The following is an 8,805-nucleotide window of genomic DNA, read 5'->3' on the forward strand; positions in this document are numbered from 1 at the left end:
GTAGCCGTCACAACAAACCGAATGTAAAAAACAGAACCACTTCTACACACCAACAAAAAAAATACAGCTGAGTTTGCTTCCTGATAAATAAACTGGAACAAGTCAAGCGAAGAGAAAACTAGTCGAATGATGCACTATATTTCAAAAATAATTGATGTTTCAGCAGAAACTACCAAGAAACAGATCAAAAATTACCAAGATGGTCAATATGTAGCACAATAAAAATACTGCGAGGATCGTGAAATGCAAAATGGGATTGACTGCAAAAAAAAGTCCTTTTCATTCTAATACTGCAGTGCAGGAAAACAGGCGTTCCATTTTAAGGTGCAATTCTGTTTAGGATCAACGTAAACCAACTGCTTTACTAGATTTAACAGGCTATCATCATTAGGTGAGTAACAGCGCGTTTACATGTATTTTCAACATGTTACTGCGCCTTATGATCGCGAACAAGTTCAGCCAGTTTTTGAAAGCCATGTTTCCGGAGTGTTCATTTACAATAGGATCCCCAATTGGGGGTTCCTGGAGGGCAATGGTCATCTAGTTTGCCCCATAACAGTGATATCAGATTTATTGACGCTCAGGAGAGACAAAATAGGACGGAGAACTGTAAATTTCAGGTATCAATGTTTAAAGCACGGTCAGAATAAACTGGAAGCTGCTCAAGAGAGACTGACAACTCTGCTCCTGTAACGCATGGCTTTTGTGTTTTTCCAGTATATATGAGGCAAAGCTTACTTGTGGTATTAGACTGACTATACCCATTAACTGTTTACTTAGCACTATACCAGGGGTGTGCAAACTGGGGTGCGTGTGATTAATTGCAGGGGGGGAGGGGGGGCACGGGGTTTACAGAGGCCCCGCACGCTTCCCAAAGGCACTTAAATTAAGTGCAGGGGAAGAGGCGAAGGCCTCTGGAAACCATACTTACCGTGGTTCGGGCTTCATCTAGAGAAGCGTCGCCATAGCAACCTGGCGTCATGAGGTCATGTGACCGGGAACCACGGTAAGGATGGAGGGGGTCGCACAGAGAGCAGGACAGCCGGCAGGGGGGCGCAGTGAAAACGATTGCGCTCCCATGCACTATACCTTCTGCATAGAGGATTATTGTTATCATAGAAGCCTTATTTTGATCTCCCCTCTAGGCTATTTATGCTATCTGGTTTGAATGGGGTGTTCCCAGTTACAGTGATTACTATGCTTGACAGAATCAATTAAGATCATGCCAGTGCAGTTTCCCTATTTTTACAGAGGGAGACCTTTGTGGTTTGGGTCAAAGGAAAGTAACAAGTGTCCCTCTTTGAGGTGCCGTGGGAACGGGCCTGAGGAAAGGGCATCGAACCCCGAAACATTGCCCCCCTTTTCCCACCACATTAACTCCCTATAATAGACCTTTTTTGGCTTTTGTTTACCCGTTGTTTTTTCCCCAACCCCCACTTATGTTGTTTCCCCTTTGTCCCATTCACCTCCCTCATGTGTCGGTTAGGCTTACATGTATTGGTATATCATTTTTCCTAGATATATGTATTCATGCCGTATCTGTCTATGTATAGATATTCTTAAATAGTTTCATTTTCAATACAATTTTTATATATTATACAATGTTTAAAACACGGTCAGAATAATCTTTACCAGATCAAACAAGTATAAGTATGATGAAGTTATTTCAATCACGAAACGCATTGGGTTACTTGCTGCCTGCTGTGTTCCTTTGGATTGTTCCCGACTCCCAATTACTGCCTGAATTGCCTCATGAAGTTCGGAGACGGATTGCAAGGCGAGGGAAGACATATGGGCCGACTGCACCATTACTCACGCAAACACCGGCAAGCAGAGACAAGGAGACGGGCAACATCGGACGTTCGGTTTTTCGTAGCGGGTGCCATACTTCCCCGTAAAGAGTGTGTATGCTATACTTCCCCATAAAGTGTGTGTATGCTCTCTCATCGTGAACAGAATGCGAGTTTGATACCACTTGTTTTTTAGATGCTTTTTAAAAAATAAATTGTGTTACACTATGAGTGTTGTCTGCGCTTTCTTTTGCTTTGCAAGTATAACTATGTAACTATGTTAATTCATTTTGTAATCACTTAACCTGTCTTAAGTTCTATTTCAACCTATAAATACTCAAATTCTCTTTTGAAGCCCGACGCAATCTGAAGTAATTCCAGGTCTCCTCATAATAATGTCTTTAGGATCACTGCTGTGTCATGACAAAAGTAAATGCATTCTACTTTTAAAGCAATTTGTGTTTAGCAACAAGGACTCAGAAGTGTTTATCCACTTTCTGTTAAACCACAGCAGGGGAGAATTATGTATGAAAAACATTTTTTTTAATTGTATCTTAACACCCCCCACGTAGAGACTACTCAGGCAGAGAAAATCACCCCAGCACTAAGAATATATATTTGTAGAGGGAGTGACCTTGAGGAACTATTTAAGCCTAGCGTGATGATATTCATCAAGTTCACCCCATTGTCAAGGTAATTGGAGTTGTGGCTGATGAACTGAACAGGAAAATAAGATGCCTGCTGGATGCTCTGGCATAGCACACTGCACATGTAACCTAATCTGAACAGAGCAAGGCTGCTTATGATAAACTTTACCCTGGAGGCAGTTTGTAGTTGGCAATCCTTGTGACAAGGCTATGCCTACTTTAAATTTAAAGAGGCAATCCCGACTATTTTATGCAGATTTGCTCTTTATAGAATTCAAACCGGGAGAACCACCTTTCTCCCCCCCAAAGCTGACCTCCTTCCCCCATTTCAGAGTTACTTCATTTTTTGGTTGCTTCCTGGATTTTCAAACATGGCACCAGCAGTAATCCATTAAGAAGCCTCAATGTCATCTGATGCGACTTCCTATAGGCCCAAAAGACCCTTAGGATTTGGCTGTCATTTTAAAGTTCCAAAATCGGAGCTGAAACACCGGTGACTAAAATGTTAAGTATCTTAAGAACCGGTGGCTGGACGATCCCAGAGCTAAAAAAAAAATAGCATGGTTCACCTTCAGGAGAACACCGGTTCCAATTTCCCAGAATCCCTTGCTGCAGTGGAAGGACTGTATGCTAGGAGATGGTGGTGGAAAGCAGGGTTGCAGGCCTGTCTGAGACATGTGAGTGTGCTCACAAGTGATATTTTCATTTTCTGAAGGCTGTAATAATATATAATATATATATATATATATAGTGTGTGAGATTGCTGCACAGTGCAGCTTCATAGTGAAAGTTACTTCAATCCACCACTGATCACGAGATGGTGCATTGCATAACACCGAGTCTTCTTCCAGTCCCGGACGTGCAGAGGCAATTCTTCTAGGAGACACTACAAGAATATGCAAAATCAACATGCCCAAACTGTGTGCGGGGGCCCCCAAACCCACTGTGATAACGGTCAGAGTCCTTCCCAGTGCTGGCATTTCTCTCGCTGTTTGGAAAGGACATAAGCTGTCATTGACCTGTGCTGCTAGCCCCTTGGTCAGCGAAGGAGATAAGGACAGAACATCAGCACCTGTATTTATTTTGGGCCCCTCAGTGGTCTTTGTTTTCTACAAAGAAGTTTTCACTCCTGTGACAGCTTCGATTTTAATTTAAAAAGCCATCAATCCTCCAGATTTAACAGTTTGAACATGTCACTGCCACTAGAACTTTGGCCCTATGAGAAACGTTCCATTTAAAGCAGCAATTGACACCATTTTTCCCCCCAACCCTGCCAACACAGAAGCATGTGCAAGGTTAACTCAGTCTCTCTCTCTGTGTCTCTCTCTTCCCCCCCCCCCTCACCCTCTCTCTCACCCTCCCTCCCCTCTCTCCCCCCCCTCTCTCACCCTCCCTCTCTCACCCTCCCCCCCCCTCAGTCCCTCTCCCCCCCCCCTCAGTCCCTCTACCCCCCCCCCCTCAGTCCCTCTACCCCCCCCCCTCAGTCCCTCTACCCCCCCCTCAGTCCCTCTACCCCCCCCCCTCAGTCCCTCTATCCCACCCTCAGTCCCTCTCCCCCCCTCAGTCCCTCTCTCCCCCCCTCAGTCCTCTCTCCCCCCCTCAGTTCCCTCTCTCCCCCCCTCAGTCCCTCTCTCCCCCCCCTCAGTCCCTCTCTCCCCCCCTCAGTCCCCCCTCTCCCCCCCCCCCTCAGTCCCCCTCTCCCCCCCTCAGTCCCTCTCCCCCCCCCTCAGTCCTCCCTCCCCCCCCCTCAGTCCCCTCTCCCCCCCCCTCAGTCCCCCTCTCCCCCCCCCCCTCAGTCCCCCTCTCCCCCCCCTCAGTCCCCCTCTCCCCCCCCCTCAGTCCCCTCTCCCCCCCCCTCAGTCCCCCTCTCCCCCCCCCCCTCAGTCCCCCCTCTCCCCCCCCCCTCAGTCCCCCTCTCCCCCCCCCCTCAGTCCCTCTCTCCCCCCCCCTCAGTCCCTCTTTCCCCCCCCTCAGTCCCTCTCTTTCCTCCCCCTCAGTCTCTCTCTCTCCCCCCCCTCAGTCTCTCTCTCTCTCTCCCCCCCCTCAGTCTCTCTCTTCCCCCCCCTCAGTCCCTCTTTCTCCCCCCCCTCAGTCCCTCTCTTTCCTCCCCCCTCAGTCTCTCTCCCCCCCTCAGTCTCTCTCCCCCCTCAGTCTCTCTCCCCCCTCAGTCCTCTCTCTCTCTCTCTCTCTCCCCCCCCCCTCAGTCTCTCTCTTCCCCCCCCTCAGTCTCTCTCCTCCCCCCCCCCTCAGTCTCTCTCCTCCCCCCCCTCAGTCTCTCTCCTCCCCCCCCCTCAGTCTCTCTCTCTCTTCCCCCCTCAGTCTCTCTCTCTCTCTTCCCCCCTCAGTCTCTCTCTCTCTTTCCCCCTCAGTCTCTCTCTCTCTTCCCCCCCTCAGTCTCTCTCTCTCTTCCCCCCCCTCAGTCTCTCTCTCTCTTCCCCCCCTCAGTCTCTCTCTCTCTCTCTCTTCCCCCCCCTCAGTCTCTCTCTCTCTTCCCCCCCCCTCAGTCTCTCTCTCTCTTCCCCCCCCTCAGTCTCTCTCTCTCTTCCCCCCCCCTCAGTCTCTCTCTCTCTGTCCCCCCCCCTCAGTCTCTCTCTCTCTTCCCCCCCCCTCAGTCTCTCTCTCTCTTCCCCCCTCAGTCTCTCTCTCTCTTCCCCCCTCAGTCTCTCTCTCTCTCTTCCCCCCTCAGTCTCTCTCTCTCTCTCCCCCCTCAGTCTCTCTCTCTCTCTTCCCCCCTCAGTCTCTCTCTCTCTCTTCCCCCCTCAGTCTCTCTCTCTCTCTTCCCCCCTCAGTCTCTCTCTCTCTCTTCCCCCCTCAGTCTCTCTCTCTCTTCCCCCCTCAGTCTCTCTCTCTCTTCCCCCCTCAGTCTCTCTCTCTCTTCCCCCCTCAGTCTCTCTCTTCCCCCCTCAGTCTCTCTCTTCCCCCCTCAGTCTCTCTCTCTCTCTCCCCCCCCCCCCTCAGTCTCTCTCTCACACCATGGCAACCTTTACCGCAATTGGTTCCGGGGAGGGCTTCATTTTAACCTCCCAGACACTTAATATTTCAAACACTCATATATCCTAAACGAAGCATCAGATTTAATAAAAAAAACAGCTTTCCGAAGGGCAAGAAGAAATCTCTGAAAGTAAATTAAAAACAGCAATCAGCGTGAACTGCTGCTGCTTCACGAACCCACTGAAAGCTAATTCCGACTGCCCTAGAGACGCGTGCAGAGGCTTTAACAATGCAAGGGGCATTTATCTGTAGCACTGTGCTATATGCGTGCAGCTGCGTCACAAGCAATATCTTCCTGCCGATCTTGTAATGTTTAATTGGCTTGAGTGTCATTTTTCTGCAGTCTCATAAACCTTCTAATCCTCATATAGAGATACTAATGTGAAGGTGTTGCCTTGTGGTAAGGAGTGGCACCTCAAAGAACATCAAGTATAGAGATGAGTGACACTGGAAGACGCCTCTTCTAAATACACAGTTTGCGCAATAAAAGTTAGTCAGAAGGTCGCCAAGAAGCTGTAGTGAAGCCCCAGACATACACCCGAAGCCAAATAAAGGCTTGCTTGTTTGTTACAGGCATCACATGCAGACAATTGTCATATGCGTTTGTGGAGCCCTGATGCCAATTGGAAATTATACAAGTGATGCAAGAATATGAGAGCACTTGGTCATGTAACACTACATGGGTTCTACTGAATAAAGTTCTCTGGCTGCAAAAAAAAAAAAAAAACGCACCACCATATTTTTCAAAAAGGAAGAGTCACACTGGAAGTAAGTAGGGTTTTCACTCATCAAGAGTAGTTTCTTTGCCACAGTTTTGCAGCCGAGAATCTTTAGTAAATAACCATTGTTTAACAGATTATACTATTAATGGCGTTGAAATTGTGTCCACATAATTAGTGTGGCTGAGGAAGGCATTACAGATATTGGATGTTCTCTATGTGTAGCTCTTTCATGGGCCCTTACCCAAGCAAAGAACACTACTGTATCCAAAAGTGTTGGAGAGAAGGGTTAAGCTGTAAAACCTGTGTCCCAACATTTCTGTAAAAGTTGGGAGTTATTCACCGTTTGTACAGCGAGATTTTGCTTGTTCATGAAAAGCCTTGCTCAAAAACATTAGGGAAAACAAAGCTGTCCAAAAACCAAGCTATAAAACAAGTAGTACACCCGAGATCTGTGAGATCTTAACTTGTGTACAAACACATTACAGTTATGAATAACTCTCCTAGTGACCCATTAAAGGGTGTCATAGCCCGCAGCAAACTTCTCCAGAACTAATTTAGCAGCTGGAATTCTGCAAAACAACCTCTTGTCCAAAAGCCCCATGAGAACAGGGCCAACCATTCATACTGTGACCTCCACAGGTATCGGAGGTTACTTAACTGAAGGGTATTACATCAGGGGGAACTGATAGATCTCTGTGCTTTGCATATGGCCCTGAAGGGAACAGTTCCAAGCTTTGTGGGGGACAGTGTGCTTGTTTAATGCAATCACTGCTGAAAGGAAACGCACTGATCTGCAGTGAAGAGACCCACCTATAATATAGTATGTGAAGCTTCATGTTTGACAAGAGCGGTCAGAGGATAAAGGGGGTGAGGGGGCAAGGGCCAGGCAAATGGAGTGCAAGTAAAGCCAGGAGAAATGAAGAATGGGTACAGACTGCCTCAGGGAGTAAAGGGGACACAGACTGTCAGAAGACAGAAGGGGGAAGGGGGTGGGTGACAGACTGTGTAGTGGTGAGAGAGGGGAATGGGTGACAGATTCAGTGTAGTGGTGAGGGGGGGGGGGGGTGACAGTGTAGAGGTGAGATGGGGGAGTGGGTGACAGACAGTATAGAGGTGAGAGGGAGGTGGATGACAGACAGTGTAAGGGGAGGGGGTGGCATACAGTGTAAGGGGAGGGGGTGGCAGACAGTGTAAGGGGAGGGGGTGGCAGACAGTGTAAGGGGAGGGGGTGGCAGACAGTGTAAGGGGAGGGGGTGGCAGACAGTGTAAGGGGAGGGGGTGGCAGACAGTGTAAGGGGAGGGGGTGGCAGACAGTGTAAGGGGAGGGGGTGGCAGACAGTGTAAGGGGAGGGGGTGGCAGACAGTGTAAGGGGAGGGGGTGGCAGACAGTGTAAGGGGAGGGGGTGGCAGACAGTGTAAGGGGAGGGGGTGGCAGACAGTGTAGAGGTGAGAAGGGGTGACAGACAGTATAGAGGTGAGAAGGGGTGACAGACAGAATAGAGGTGAGAGGGGGTGGCTGTGAAGAGGTAAGAGAGGGGGGTAGTGGGTGACAGACAGTGTAGAGAGGGGAGACGGTGACAGACAGTGTAGAGGTGGGAGAGGGGAGACGGTGACAGACAGTGTAGACGGGAGACGGTGACAGACAGTGTAGAGGTGGGAGAGGGGAGACGGTGACAGACAGTGTATAGAGGCGAGAGGGGGGGTGACAGTGTAGAGGTGAGTGAGAGGGTGACAGACAGTGTAGAGGTGGGAGAGGGGGGGGTGACAGACACAGATCTGGACACTCACTCAGGTCACCGCTCCTCCCGGCCTGCGAGGTGACTCTCTCCCACTTCCCAGGCAGCGCTCAGACCCCACGGTTTCTCCAGCCACCTCTCCCGCTCAGTGTGTCCCCGCGCGGCCGGGCCCGCACCGTCTTATTATCGCCTCCCCGGGTTGCCTGGCAGCGTCACCACGACGCCCATCGCACGAGGCCACGGCAACCAATCACAGACTCGCCAGTGCGCATACCAGCGAGTAACATCCTCCGCCCCCCACGCGAGGCACGCCGGGAGTTGTAGTTACGGGCCCGTGGTGTTATCGCTATGTGCTAACTGCAGAAGACCGAGGGCGACCACTGTGTCACGTGGCCACTGTCCACCAATAAGAAGCTAACGTTTTGCTTTCCGTTTGGTTGCCATGGAGACCCTGACTCGTCCTAATTGTCATTTCATATGAATATAATTAGCCGTGGTGTTTAATGTGCTGTGACTCACTGGAACCCCAAACTATTTATTGTCACAGTGAGGAACCCCAATTCCCTTATCCTATGTACATAAGAGGGCTTGTCATTTTTAAGGCTACGCTTATAGTTCCGGCGACGTCAGGCTGCAGTTGCTGGAAAAATCAAATTGAGATGACTTCCAGCGATCGCGACCAAGCTGTTGCGCTTATTATAAACGCATGCAACGGCGGCAGTTCATTTGTTTTGACGCGCCGTCGCCGGCACTATAAGCGCAGCCTAAGTGAGCTGCCATCTTGGGGTCTTGGTTAGGGTTGCCAGGTGACTTGTCCAAAAATACTGGACACAATGGTAAAATTTGTGACGCCCCCGAATACATATAAAACATACCCTCACGCCACCCAATACATATAAAATATACCCCACCACCCCCA

The 8,805-nt window shown here is 49.6% G+C and overlaps 1 protein-coding gene across 1 annotated transcript in view; it reads right to left on the bottom strand.

Annotated features, from left to right (window-relative positions):
- Positions 1-8,212, bottom strand: part of ADIPOR2 (adiponectin receptor 2) — a 51,679-nt gene extending 43,467 nt beyond the window's left edge. The window contains exon 1 of the mRNA XM_075602367.1: positions 7,939-8,212. The gene's annotated coding sequence lies outside the window, so the exon portion shown is untranslated. The remainder of the gene's footprint in view (positions 1-7,938) is intronic.
- Between the last annotated feature and the right edge of the window lie 593 nt (positions 8,213-8,805).

This window comes from Ascaphus truei, chromosome 5 (genome assembly GCF_040206685.1).
Source record: "Ascaphus truei isolate aAscTru1 chromosome 5, aAscTru1.hap1, whole genome shotgun sequence".
Taxonomy (NCBI): Eukaryota; Metazoa; Chordata; class Amphibia; order Anura; family Ascaphidae; genus Ascaphus; species Ascaphus truei.